The sequence below is a fragment of the Bos taurus genome, chromosome 5 (genome assembly GCF_002263795.3).
Source record: "Bos taurus isolate L1 Dominette 01449 registration number 42190680 breed Hereford chromosome 5, ARS-UCD2.0, whole genome shotgun sequence".
Classification (NCBI taxonomy): domain Eukaryota; kingdom Metazoa; phylum Chordata; class Mammalia; order Artiodactyla; family Bovidae; genus Bos; species Bos taurus.
The window spans coordinates 67,161,399-67,172,553 of NC_037332.1; positions in this window are offsets into that span (position 1 = coordinate 67,161,399).

Consider the following 11,155-nt stretch of genomic DNA (forward strand, 5'->3'; position numbering starts at 1 on the left):
TGGAGTTTACTCAATCTCATGTCCATTGAGTCAGTGATGCCATCCAACCATCTCATCCTCTGTCATCCCCTTCTCCTCCCGCCTTCAATCTTTACCAGCATCAGGGTCGTTTCAAATGAGTCAGTTCTTCACATCCGGAAGCCAAAGTATTGGAGTTTCAGCTTCAGCATCAGTCCTTCCAATGAATATTCAGGACTGATTTCCTTTAGGATGGACTGGTTGGATCTCCTTGCTGTCCAAGGGACTCTCAAGAGTCTTCTTCAACACCACAGTTCAAAATCATCAACTTCAGCGTTCAGCTTTCTTTATAGTCCAAGTCTCATATCCATACATGACTACTGGAAAAAAACATAGCCTTGACTAAACAGACCTTTGTTGGCAAAGTAATGTCTCTGCTTTTTAATATGCCGTCTAGGCTGGTCATAGCTTTTCTTCCAAGGAGTAAGCATCTTTTAATTTCAACCATTAGCCGTTGGAGGTCTCTTATTTGCCAGGATGGATCTCAGTATCCTGGCTATGTTTGGCCTCATGACATATCTGAGAGGGGAAATCTAATGACTTCTACAGCTCCCTAATTGGGTTTCATATTTTCTCCAGCTGTAGAAGAGTCTTAAATTAAAACTTGGATGGTTCAAGAAGGATTACTTAGATATATTTATGAAGCCAATCTCTCAATTAAGAAAGTTTTTGTATGAAGCAAGCTATGCACAAGCAGAGCTGCTGATGATATTGCCTTTGCACTGTCTGGAACACTTGAAACAGCTGGAAGACATTCTTTCATGGCTGAGCAAACACCTACTATTGAGGCCCCTCATACCCTTGCCTTTCTCCATATCTTTTCTGTAAGAAGCCTTCCTCCTCAGCTACCTTGAGAGCTCCTTGTACCCTGAACCTTCTCCTGGCTGCCATCCCATCTTACCAAAGAATTTAGACCAAAGTGATTTATCTTCAAGGACACTGGACTCATAGGAGTATAAATTAATCCTCACTGCTATGATAGATAGATTCCTTAAGCTCAGAGGCTTCACACAGTTGAAATTTATTTTTTGTATGTCCAACAATCCATGCAGGTAATTAGCAGGTAGCCTTCAATACAATGAGTCAGGGATCTCTGCTTGGTCAACTCCTAGGGGCTGGGGATCTTCTCTTTCAAGAAAATAAGAGAATGTTGTAATCACTGGGGGAAAATTTTTATGGGTAAAGCCTGGACATGGGATCTATCACTTCCATAAATATCTATTGACAAGAACGAATTCCATAGCTACATCCAGCTGCAAGGGAGGCTGGGAATTGTGATTCATCTGTATCCACCAGATCAAGAAGAAGATTTGGTTAGTCCCTAGTCATTTCTGCTAAGGTCCTACACTGGGAACTGAGAACTGGGCTCTCAGCTAACTGAGCCACTATCTATCTGTGCAACAGGACTGAGTTAAAAGGTTTTGCTTTAAAAGATTTCTGAGGTTGGCTTTTCTTTGGGAAGACCCCCTCGAGGAGGAAATGGCAACCCACTCCAGTATTCTTGCCTGGAAAATTCCATGGACAAAGGAGCCTGGTGGGCTACTGTCCCTGGGGTCGCAAAGAACTAAGCAACTGCACATGCAAGAGGTTGGCTTCAGCACCTAACAACAAGACTGTGAGCTGCCTGGGGGCTCAGCCTTGGACACTTAGTAAATGTTGTTAGGTGGAAAATTCCTGTAAGAAAGTGGATTTGGGGTTAGAAACAGTCTATTTATCAACAAAACAAGAAAGTCTATCTGTAAACTAGGAGTTAAATATATGTGTCAGCATGTCAAAGTCAAAGTGAAGTCGCTCAGTCGTGTCCGACTCTTTGGGACTCCATGGACTGTGTAGCCTACCAGGCTTCTCCTTCCATGGGATTTTCCAGGCAAGAATACTGGAGTGGGTTGCCATTTCCTTCTCTAGGGGATCTTCCCGACCCAGGGATTGAACCCAGGTCTCCCGCAATGCGAGCAGATGCTTTACCCTCTGAGCCACCGGGGCATAAGTATCTATTAAATGTGAATTTGGATATCAGGCAATTGGTTCCCATCCTCTAACAAGATTAAATTCTTACCATAAGATGGGTGGAAAAAAAAAAAAAAATAAGATGGGTGGCTCACAGACATGTTAGGAAGTGACTATCCATGGTCATTTTGGGATTTTCTTGTGCAACATACAATCTGTTAAAAACACCACAACATTGATCTTTAGTGGTCTTTGGAACAGTACAGACTGACTAAAAATATTGTCTTCCACTAACCTCCAATGAGGCAACATGTTTTATGAGAATAAAATTTGTGGACCCCATTTATTGCATTATGGTGAAATTTTATTTCATGTTCTTACACATATGCAAATATGCCATTTTGAACATATGCTTGGAGAGAAGGCAAAAGACTGCTGGCAGTCTAGCCACTTAGCTCAGACAACAAACAATAGAATCTTTTTTTAAATCTGAATCAGAGCTTCTTACTTTGAAGATGACAAGCAGCTCTTCCTAATCCCCAAACAACATAATCCTGCATTGCATTGTCCATTTTATTTTTTAATCCATTTATTTATATTTATTGGAGGGTAATTACTTTACAATACTCTGCCATACATCAACATGAACCAGCCATAGGCATGCATGTGTCCCCTCCCTCCTGAACTCCCCCTCTCTGCCTTGTCCGTTTTAGAGGATAGACAATACCGTATGCTTACAAATTAAAATCAGGAAATTTTAGGTCTGCTAAGAAGTTGAACAATACAATCCTGATTAGAGAAATATGCAAAGACTGCCTTCCAGATGTACTTTGCATTTGCAAAATATTTCCATCACACTTACAGACATATGGACATAAATGATATTGTATTTGCCATGTCTGCATTTATTCTCATGAAATTGGATCAGAGATTAATTTCAGGGGGTGGTAGAAAGAGCTCTGATCTAGGAGTCCAGAGTTCTTAAATTCTTGACTCAGCTCTGCATTTACTAGCTGTGTAATTTTGAATAAGTTACCTAACTTCTCTGGGCTCTGGTCTCCTCCTTTGTAAAACTGATATTTTGATTAAATGACTTCCCCCATATACAGTATATCTTTAACCTTTCTGAGTCTCCATTTCCACAAATATAAAACTGCATATAAAATTATCTACCCTTTTTCCATCTTAGGGCTCTCTCAAGAATAAAAGAAAAAATATACAGATAAGAACTGTGAAAACTACAGAGGGATAGGCAAATGTAGAATGTTTTAAAGAAAAATAAGCACATTTGTAATGTCCAAATCTCTTGCAAACTTATTTAGTCTAGACCCAAGGATAGATACAGTGGAGTTTAAGATTCAGCTATGTTGATCCATCTAATCATCATTTCGAAAATTGAGAGTTATTTCCATTTTTGACAAGCTGTGGAAGATAGCCTAAAAATACAAAAGGGAAATTTTTAAAATTCCTTGAGATAAAGGAAAATGGGGACACCTTGATCCAAAATCTATGCAATGCAGCAAAAGCAGTTTTAAGAGGGAAATTTAAAACATAGTCACACATCAGGAAATAAGAAAAATATTAATTAAATTATCTAACCTAACACCTAAAGAAACAAGATAAAAAAAAAAAAAAGTAAAGCCCAAAGTTTAGTACAAGGAAGGAAATAATAAAGATCAGAGCATAAATTAATAACGACTAAAAAAAAAAAGATTAATTAAGCTGAAAGCTGATTCTTTGAAAAGACAAAGTTTACAAACCTCTAGCCAAACCTCATTAAGGAAAAAAAAGAGAGAGAGAGAGCCCAAAGAAATAAAATCAAAACTGCAACAGTTACAACCTATACCATTAAAATACGAAGGATTATAAGAAATTACTATGACTCATACATGCTACAAATAGGACAATATAGAAGGAATGGACTTCCCTGGTGACTCAGATGGTAAAGCGTCTGTCTACAATGAGACCCAGATTTGATCCCCGGGTTGGGAAGATCTCCTGGAGAAGGAAATGGCAACCCACTCCAGTATTCTCGCCTGGAAAATCCCACGGACAGAGGAGCCTCTTAGGTTGCATGGGGTCGCAAAGAGTCGGACACTACTGAGCGACTTCAATTTCACTTTCACTTTCACTTTCTTTCAGAAGGAATGGATAAATTCCTAGAAATCTGCAGTGATTTTGGAGCCCAAAAATATAAAGTCTGTCACTCTTTCCACCGTTTCCCCATCTATTTGCCATGAAGTGATGGGACTGGATGCCATAATCTTAGTTTTCTGAATGTTGAGTTTTAAACCAATTTTTACACTCTCCTCTTTCACTTTCATCAAGAGGCTCTTTAGTTCTCCTTTGCTTTCTGCCATAAGGGTGGTGTCATCTGCATATATGAGGTTATTGATGTTTCTCCCAACAATCTTGATTCCAGCTTGTACTTCATCCAGCCCAGTGTGTCTCATGATGTACCCTGCATATAAGTCAAATAAGTAGGGTGACAATATACAGCCTTGACATACTCTTTTCCCTATTTGGAACCAGTCTGTTGTTCCATGTCCAGTTCTAACTGTCGATTCCTGACCTGCATAAAGTAGGAAGTCAAGAAATGCCTAGAGTAACAGGAAAATTTGACCTTGGAGTACCGAATGATCCAGGGCAAAGGCTAATAGAGTTTTGCCAAGAGAATACACTGGTCATAGCAAACACCTTCTTCCAACAACACATGAGAAGACTCTACACATGGACATCACCAGATGGTCAATACCGAAATCAGATTGATTATATTCTTTGCAGCCAAAGATGGAGAAGCTCTATACAGTCATCAAGAACAAGACCAGGAGCTGACTGTGGCTCAGATCATGAACTCCTTGCTGCCAAATTCAGACTTAAATTGAAGAAAGTAGGGAAAACCACTAGACCATTCAGATATGACCTAAATCAAATCCCTTATGATTATACAGTGGAAGTGACAAATAGATTCAAGGGATTAGATCTGATACCAAACATCTAAAGAAGTGTTAATACCTCTTTTCTTGAACTATTCCAGAAAACTGAAGAAGGACCATGTCCGAACTCATTCTACAAAGCTAGCACCACCCTGATTCCAAAACTAGACAATGACACCACAGAAAAGATAATTATAGGCCAATATCACTGATGAACATAGACACAAAAATGCTCAACAAATTATCAGCAAATAAAATTCAATAATATAGTCAAAGGATTATTCATTATGATCAAAGGGATGTATCCCAGGGATGCAAGGATGGTTCAATATCTGCAAATCATTCAATGTGAAACATCACCTTAACAAAATGAAGACTAAAAACCATATGAACATCTCAATGGATATAGAAAATTTTTTCACAAAATTCAACATCTACTTATGAGCTAAAAACTCTCAACAAAGTGTGTATAGAAGGAACACACCTCAACATAATAAAGGTCATATATGACAAACCCAAAGCCAACATCATACCCCATGGTCAAAAAGTAAAAGCATTGCCTCTAAGATCAGAAATAAGACAAGGATGACCATTCTTATTACTTTTATTCAGCATAATATTGGAAGTCCTGACTGAAGCAATCAGACAAGCAAAAAATTAAAAGGAATGCAAATTGGAAAGGAAGAAGTAACTGCTACTATTTGTAGATGACATGACACTACATAGAAAATCCTAAAGACACCATCAAAAAACTATTAGAACTAATAAATAAACTCAGTAACTTTTCAGGATACAAAATTAATATACAGAAATCAGTTGTATTTCTATTTCTATTTAATAGCAAACTATCAGAAAGAAAAATTAAGAAAATAATCCCATTTAAAATTGCATCAAAAAAAGTAAATACCTAGGAATAAGCCTAGCCAAGGAGATGAAAATCTTGTACACTGAAAACTATAAAGCACTGACAAAAGAAACTGAAGATGACATAAACAGGTGGAAAGATATACTGTGTTCATGAATTGGAAGAATTAACATTGTTAAAATGGCCATAATACTCAAGGCAATCTAGAGATTCAATGCTATCCTTATCAAAATATCAATGGCATTTTTCACAGAACTAGAATCAAGAATCCTAAAGTTGGTAGGGAACCACAAAAGATCCCAAATATCCAAAACAATCTTAAGAAAAAAGAACAAAGTTGGAGGTATCATACTCTCTGATTTCAAACTATACTCCAAAGCTACAGTAATCAAAAAAATATGTTACTGGCACAAAAACAGTCACACAGATCAACAGAATACAATGGCAAGCCCAGGAAGAAACCCACGCCTATATGGTCAATTAATCTACAATAGGGGCTTCCCAGGCGATGCAGTGGTAAAGAATCCACCTGACAAAGCAGGAGATGCCAGAGATATGAGTGTGATCCCTGGGTCAGGAAGTTCCCCTCAAGTAGGAAATGGTGACCTGCTCCAGTATTCTTACCTGGAAAATTTCATGGACAGTGGAGCCTGCCAGGCTACAGTCCATGGAGTCACAAAGAGTCAGCCACAACTGAGCACACACACAAAAACAAATCTGTAATAACAGAGGCAAGAATATACAATGGGGAAAAGACAGCATTTTCAATAAATGGTATTGGGAAAACTATAGAGCAGCTATATGCAAAAAAATAAAGAAAGAAACTGGACCACCTATATACAAAACAAACTCAAAACAGATTAAAGACTTAAATGAAAGACCTAAAATCATAAAACTTCTAGAATAAAACACAGCCAGTAGGTTCTTTCAGCATCAGTCTTAGCAATATATTTTTGGGTCTGTCTTCCTTAGGCAAGTGAAACAAAAGCAGAATTAAACAAATGAGACTACATCAAACTAAAATACATAAATAAATAAAAACTTTTGCACAGTGAAGGAAACTATCAACAAAACAAAAAGGCAGACTATTGAATGAGAGGAGATATTTGCAAACAACATATCCTATTGAGGATTAATATACAAAATATACAAAGAATTCATATACCTCAATATCAAAAAAATATCTGATTAAAAAATGAGCAGGGTACCTAACCAAATATTTTTCCAAAGAAGATATATGGATGGCCAACAGACACATGTAAAGATGCTCAACATCACTAACCATCAGGAAAATGAAATCAAAACTACAGTGAGATATCATCTCACATCTGTCAGAATGGCTTTATGATAATGTTTATGAGAGTGTAGAAAAAGGAGAACCCTCAACACACTGTTGGTGAGACTATAAATTAGTATGTCCCTATTTGAAAATAGTATGGAGGTGGATGGGCAGTGCCTTCTCCCTGAAATGGGATTTCTGCTAAATGATTGGATGGGTATCAGTTTCTGTGCACAGTGCATTCTGAGAGTGCTCCTCATCTCTGAATATAATTAGAAGAGTGTACTAACTACATCCCGAATCAAGCAACTGGAATTCACATGGAGGATTTCTCTGTAACTTGCCAAAGACACTGGCTTGTCCTGACTGAGAAGTAAGCATCCTCTGCTCTGCTTCCTCTGAAGGAGTAACTGTGGGGCCCTTCATGATCAGGGGGCAAACACTGGATTGAGTAAGTATATTTCGGCATAGCTGCTCTTTTCTGCAACCAAGGGATCATGAGGCTGCAGAGTTCCAATGATAGGAGACCTCCTACATTTCCGTTCAGCCATTGCACTGCATGAAACATGTATAATATCATATAAGAAACGAATCGCCAGTCCAGGTTCGATGCAGGTTACAGGAAGCTTGGGGCTGGTGCACTGGGATGACCCAGAGGGATGGTATGGGGAGGGAGGTGGGAGGGGGGTTCAGGATTGAGAACACGTGTACACCCGTGGCAGATTCATGTTGATGTGTGGCAAAACCAACACAATATTGTAAAGTAATTAGCCTCTAATTTAAATAAATTTAAATTAAAAAAAATAAAATTAAGTCTAATATCATAAGGGCTTAAACTCACATTGTGTATTTGGGCAGGATTGGAGAAAGATATTTTGATACTCAGAGCATCAGCACTGCCATATGTAATTCAAAATAACATATGCTTTTTTTTTTTTTAACTTTACATAATTGTATTAGTTTTGCCAAATATCAAATGTCTTGTCTGCTGGGATGTTGCTATTCTGATTGTAAACTTCCTGACATAATATTGGGTTGGCCAAATAGTTCATTCAGGTTTTTGCTAAGATGGTATGGAAAAACCCAAATGAACTTTTTGGCCAACTCAAATACAAAAAGCCAAACTTTTCTCTATTTTAGTGGATTTCTATTTAGTTAGTTTTTTTTTTTTCCCAAGGAGATGAGAGATTGTTTTTCTGTCTACTTTGCTGGTTGCAAAAGCATTTATGTAACCCTTGTGTTAGGTAATCTATCTATATGCAGATTAGGAAAACAAAACAGGAAAGATAGATTTTTTTTCCTACCTGGCCCTCTCAGTCTGCCTGAGCCAGGTCCACTCATTTTAAAATGAAATCAATACCAACAGCAAACTTGAATTAATAAACACTAAATGGGTAAAGTTTCACACAATGCTCCTTGGAAAAATAACATTTCTGAATGTGATCACACTGTAAGAACAAACTTGGTGGTTTAAGTTCTAACTCTAGTATAAGTTCTATAATTCTAACTGGTAGCATAAATTCAGCCTATAAATATTTATGTTGAATACTATATTATTTAGTAAACTTGCTAACCACTCTTCTGATTTTAGCCTGCTTTTAAATTTTAACCAGAGATAGGAATGAATCCATTTGCAATGCAGGAAACATGGGTTCAGTCCCTGAGTGGGGGAGGTCTCCTGGAGAAGGGAATAGCAACCCACTCCCATATTCTTGCCTGGGAAACCTCATAGACAGAGGAGCCTGGCAGGCTACAGTCCATGGAGCCGCAGAGTCAGACAGGACTTAGCGACTAAACAGCAACAACAAAAAAGTGTACAGACAAATATAAAATGCTAGCATTCAAAGAGTAGTTGATGGACAAAGTACAGTTTTCATCCTCGTAAAGGTGGCCTGCCCTTCTAAATCCCCTGTATGCAGTTTCTTAGGACTCTGGTTTAAGAAAGGTACTTATTATCCAAGGAACTGCAAACATAATGCATGTGATAGTCACATTTATAGTTTGCTTATGTCATTTTATTAACCAGAAGCTTAAACTTCAAACTGCAAATTGCATACAAATTGTAACCCACAGTTGTTTCCTGGATCAGACTTTTAAAGGTGAAATCCCCATTGTCCCTAATTCAGACTCTTTTACTCTTGACTAAGAGGTAATCTCCTCGGTGTTTAACAGGAGGCAACGGCTTGGGAATTCTCTCCCATTTCAAGTGCACACAGAACTGCTACTGCCTTTTATAAAAGTTGTGCATAAGCCTGGATACAAAACAAGCTAGGAAAAAGAGTCCAGTGAATTCAAGGAAAGTGCAAATAACCTCAAGGCCTAGTCTTTCCTTTTCTGAGAGTAAGTGAATTTTATGAATCTGGACAAAAAAATTCCACTGAAGTGAGGCTTTGAGAAACATTTGTGCTGATGATGACAGTATTTTCATGGTAATTCATCAATGTTCTTGCAAAGCAATGGTAATTTACTCCAGCAAAATCCAGCTAATAGCCCTGTAGATTTGAGGCCTTCTTCCAGGAGGCCACATGCACATCATCCTGCTCTCTAGTGCCTGTGGACTCCATCACCACTCAAGAATTCCAAGCTAAACTGTGTTGTTCAGTGACTAAGTTGCATCTGACTCTTTGTGACCCCATGGACTACAGCAAGCCAGGCTTCCCTGTCCATCACTATCTCCCGGAGTTTGCTCAAACTCATGTCCATCAAGTCGGGGATGCCATCCAACCATCTCATTCTCTGTTGTTCACTTCTCCTCCTGCCTTCAATCTTTCCCAGCATCAGGGTCTTTTCTAATGAGTCAGCTCTTCATATCAGGTGGCCAAAGTATTGCAGCTTCAGCTTCAGCATCAGTCCTTCCAATAAGTATTCAGGACTGATTTCCTTTAGGAATGACTGGTTTGAACTCCTTGCAGCCCAAGGGACTCTCAAGAGTCTTTTCCAACACTACAGTTTGAAAACATCAATTCTTCAGTGCTCAGCCCTCTATATGGTCCAACTGAACATCCATACGTGACTATTAGAAAAACCATAGCTTCAACTATATGGAACTTTGTTGGCAAAGTAATGTCTCTGCTTTTTAATATACTGTCTAGGGCTGAACCCCTGGAACATCCAGGCCTGGTTTTTCCATGTTACAATTTCAAAGCCAGTGCCCAGTATGGAAAGCCCAACTGGGGTTAGAGGGAGTGGTGAGTTGGGGGAGGAAAGGGGCAGAAGACACAGTATTAATGATTGTCAAGCTCTGAGAGGCCTTAACCTGACAGCTATCTTTCTGAGCAGAAACAAGACTAAAACAAAAAAGCAAATTGTAAAAGACATCTATCAGTACCATTCACTTCCCTTTCTGATTCTGAAGAAAATACATATTCATTATAGATTTTTTAAAAACAGAAAGACTTCAAAAGGGACAAAATCATCAGTAATTTTATCCAGGTATTTTTACCCAGACATCTTTTATCCAGATACAGTTCCTTCCAGTTTTTCTCAATGCAGATTTTAATTACTCTATGCATTTTATGGGCTTCCCAGGTGGCACTAGGAGTAAAGAACCTGCCTGTCAATGTAGGAGCCATAAGAGACATGGGTTCAATCCCTGGGTCGGGAAGATCGCCTAGAGGAAGGCACGGCAACCCACTCCAGTATTCTTGCCTGAACAATCCCCTGGACAGAGGAGTCCAGTGGGTCACAAAGAGTTGGGCATGACTGAAGCAACTTAGCACACATGCAACTTTATTGTGTATAAGTACTTTTTTGAAAATATGATTCTTCTAGTCACAGAATATCACTATCTCTGGACACCTGTAAGTTACAGAATGTTCATATTACTAGACAACATAGGTGGTTTCAATTACTGCATAACTAAACATAACAATGTAGTGACAATCCTCGTACGGAAATCTTGATCTCACACTCTATTTTCTCAAGAAAGATTCTCAGAAGCAATGAAAGGTATCGATAGATATGGACATTTCAATATACTTGATACATAAAATTGAGTCAGGAATTCCCTGGCAGTCCAGTGGCTAGAACTCCATGCTTTCATTTTCTGACAGATTCAAACCCAGGTCAGGAAACTAACATTTCACAAATCTCATGGAGTAGCCAAAAAAA